Here is a 4,315-nt window from a genome sequence, read left to right on the forward strand (position 1 = left end):
AATAAAGCTAAAAAAAACGTAGCTGCGTGCCCTATGATCCCATCTTGAAGGCAAAAAGTTATGATGTTGTTATCTATAGAATCTTGCTAGAAATAGACACTTTATCTTATCTGACCCAAACATAAAACCTGAGAGTCACCAGGAAAGAGTTTTTATGACTCACTAAGATCTTAAACATGTATTAATTAAAGCCAAAAAAACAGAGAGCAAGTGCTTTTTTGCTCATTTGGGAGGACATAACTTTCAAAAGAAGAAAAATAAGTTCGAATCACAAAGCCATGGAACAAACTTAATCAGACCTAAATCTATGAGAAATTGAGAATCAAGCAATAAACTTGATTCAAGTCAACAGCTGAATCAATCCGATGAAGATGGAATAAAAAAAATCGGAGATTAGGAAACCTCACCTCAGCCAATGAAGCCTTTCCTTTATTGTGTCCTTCACCTTCACCATGACCATAAGTTGGAAAGTCGTGCTTACAAGTATATCTTGCCCTATCCAAGCAAAAGAGTATTGTCGTTTAACTGCCCAAATTACAGCAAATGTTATGCAAAAGGGACAAACAGCCAGCGTCAAGTACAGTGCCGGCCCAACATTCATGAGGGCCCTACACAAAAATCTAAAAATGTGTCTTTTTCAGCTATGACAAAAATTATAGGTTTTCAATAGAGGCCATAACTTGATATTTTAAAGCCTTTTACATATCCTAAAAAGGAAAAAAGGCCTTTTACATGTAAATAATCTTTAAAATAAAAAAGGCCTTTTATTTAAGTGAAAAAGGCTTTTAAAAATTTAGGCCCGAATCCTTGGCTTCACTTGTTTCCCCTGTGAGCTGGGCTTGGTCAAGTATGAGACAGCACCCAGGAAAGGAACTTTGACATATGATTCTCCAAAGCGGCGGAAACATCTGAAACTATAATAAAGCCAACGTCAGTATCAGATATCTATTTTTCTTTTTTAACTTCTAAAGAGTGAAGAAGCATGCACATATGAAACTTTTTCTACAAACAATGCAGAGAGTTAAAGAACACATATTCAAGTGAATAGTCCTATCATATCATAGTCAACCAAACAAAACAATTAATGGTTTCTCTCTGGTTCTTTATTACACGGCAAAACAAGCCCTAAAATCCAGACAATGCAGAACGTAGGAAGTTTGAAAAGAGATCAACCCACGGGAATAAATAATGAACAACTATTTGGGGTTAGGAGTGTTTCTTATAGTATTCAACTCATCAATGGATGTTGTACATCTTAATGTATCCTACTCTTTTAAGGCAAAAAGAGGTGAAACATGCTCCTGACGGCGAAATGTAAATGAGAAGAAGAAATAAACATACCATGAAAGTAAAGCGACCAAACAGGTTTGCAGCCCCTTAAAGTACCAACGAAACTTTCAGTATCAGTAACAGGATGATTCAATTAGGTATTTCTATGATTTCAATTGGTCACAAAATAAACGTTCTGACCTCTACGCCACCTATGCAAAATAGTACCACCAACACCTCTATAGACCAGAATGACATAAGCTTGTAGAGCATGATCAGGAAACAAGAAGCAACCACTACAAACAAAATTGCTGATATCACGGTGACCTCAACAACACCTCTAGAGCTGGTGGTTGATAGCTGCAAAAGTTCATCTGATCCGTCCTACAGTTTAAGATCAATAACAAAGAATGAGGGCACTTTTCATTGGCTGTCAAAGGTTCAAACATGATGGATGTCCACAATATAAAGTTGTACGAAATTCCAAGCCAGCAAGCACCTTTAACAGCTTGTCTTGCTCAATAGCTTCTTCCCTGACAGTCCAGGCAGACCAATAAGAAGCACACAAAATGGTACCGACAGCCATAAGCCATAGAAAGACCTCAGCCACATCAACTGCTGGACGTTTCGGCGAGTAGAGCTGCAGAGTAACTGAACAAATATAGTCAACACCAACATACAGAAAAAGAGAGAGCAGAGAGATACCAAAATACAAAATGAAACCTCTGCTGAAGTACAATTAGATTCATACAAAGAATTACCTGTGTTGTTACTTTGGACTATGTTCTCCAGACTTCTACCAGCATCAACAGGAATAGTTATATCTAACATTTTCGCCCTTCTCACAGACCATCTTGAAAAGATCTGCAAAACAACAATCAACCTTGCCAAACTCAAGAAAATAACTAGAATTTTGTATGCTTGGGAAATAAATACTATCACCTGTTCACACTCAATGTGTGTAAAAGTAAAACTACAAGAATAGGAATAATTTTACAGAAAAAGACTTCAGTGAAGTTACCTGTACTGTTATTTATAATAAGGATGGCCGAGGCACCAGCTACTTCAGCTATCTTAGTTTTGGTGGTAAAACTGCATTTACCACGGTAAACAAGAATGACCTCTCCTGTAAGCTACGAAAAGAAAATGAAACTGGAATTACACACAGAGGTGAAACAAGAAGAAAGAACAGGGATCCTGAACTTGAAGTATCTGTAATAAACCACAAAGAAGATATCACATTTAAGGATCTTGGACTTTTTAAATGAGAAAGATCCTTATTTCCTTGTTTCAAGATACATATGAATCATCTCTTCAAATTGGAAACCACAAATTCAAGATAATGATTCAAGAAAGAAAGAAAGGAAAAAGACAATGAGGCTCTCAGAATCCAATCAGAAAACGGAGAAGGCAAAAGAGAGAAGAAACCTATACACTTGGAAGTTTTCAGTTTCTGTTGTTCTGTTTCTTAGCGTCCAAGGAAGTTCCATCTTTTAGGGTTTCGCAAGCATCTTTATCCATTCCAAGGCTGAAGAGAGCAGCAGCCTGAAGATAGAAAGCCGTTGGCCACTCAGGAGACACTACTTGCGCCTGCATTGCATCACCAAGAGCCTCTTGAGGCATGTTGCTCATCAGATAACACAAACACCTCCTTGCAAAAACTGTTGGTGATACCATTGTGCCATCTTTGATGAACTGCAGATGTAATAAGAGAACACAGAAAATACGGATTGAGTGGAGTTTTCTTGTATCAAGAAAGTAACCGACTTCACGTTTCTTACCTGTGTGTAACATTCAACGGCGGTGACAAAGTCCTTGGCTTTGAACGCAGCATCTCCTTGTTTCTTGGCGTTGAGAGTCTCCTGAATCTGGTCGGTCCACACTTGGATAGACAGCTGCATTGCAAATGAAACAACGATCATCTAGTTGAATTTATCAGAGAATAAGGACGGAAGACTACAGAACATATTGTTTTCTGTAACCAAGCTCCACACTTTCAGGTCATTGACCTCGTAGAAGATGAAGAGGCTTCTTGTTCATATACATACCTCATTTGCCACGCCCTCGTCGTCGTCAAGCCACAATATAATATAATACTAAAAGGAGAGGAATTACAACTTCAATAAAGCCGTTAAGTTCTGAAACCGCCCTTCTTGTGTTTTCTTCTGATAGACCCATTTCACCCCTAAAAATTCAGACAACGGTAATGTGTTACTCTCTATCACCAAGTAATATGGAAACCGCGAGAAAACGAGCCCATAGCCGGTCTACAATCTCTCCTTTGTTCATGTGCTGCTCCAAGAGAATAGCTACATCTTCTGGCGTCACACACCCATACCTAGACACAAGAATGATTCTATCATCAAGTCAAAATCAGGGTATGATTGATTTGGACATTATAGAATTTGTATCAAGAATACTCTTTAAGTTTAAGAACACAAAGCTAAAAGAATTACTCTCTTTTATTAATCTTTAGGAAAATCTCTCAAAACCTAAAGCTCTCTTGTTCTCTCTTAAAACACATACATTATGCAATGACTCTGCATCTCCTTTTATATTAAACCTTACACAATATTCTCCTAACTCAATTAGGAAAACTAACTTATCTTAGATATCTCCTAATACTCAAATATGTATATTTAGCTTTTCTCCTAAATATACTCTTCTTGGGCCTCAAGCTATTTCAAGCTTAACCCAACATTCTCCCTGCTAAGCTTGAAATCTTCATCACCAATATCCTTCACACCAATAAGCTCTCTCATCTCCTTGAATTTAGTCCTTCCAAGAGCCTTAGTCAAGATATCTGCCTTCTGTGCTTCTCCAGGAACATGCTCAACTTCAACCTGTCCATTTTCAACACACTCTCGGATAAAATGGTATCTAGTGTGTATGTGTTTGCTTCGGCCGTGAAAAACAGGGGTTTTGGTAAGAGCTATCGCCGACTGATTGTCAATTCTGATAACAGCTTTCTCACATTGTGTCTCCGAAATCTCATTAAGCAGATCTTTAACCATATTGCTTGTCTTGCCGCCTCTGTAGCAGCCAT

General features: G+C 38.0%; 1 pseudogene; it reads right to left on the bottom strand.

The window, feature by feature from the left end:
* LOC104759880 lies at positions 404–2,365 on the bottom strand (annotated as a pseudogene).

Source organism: Camelina sativa, chromosome 17 (genome assembly GCF_000633955.1).
Source record: "Camelina sativa cultivar DH55 chromosome 17, Cs, whole genome shotgun sequence".
NCBI classification, from domain to species: Eukaryota; Viridiplantae; Streptophyta; class Magnoliopsida; order Brassicales; family Brassicaceae; genus Camelina; species Camelina sativa.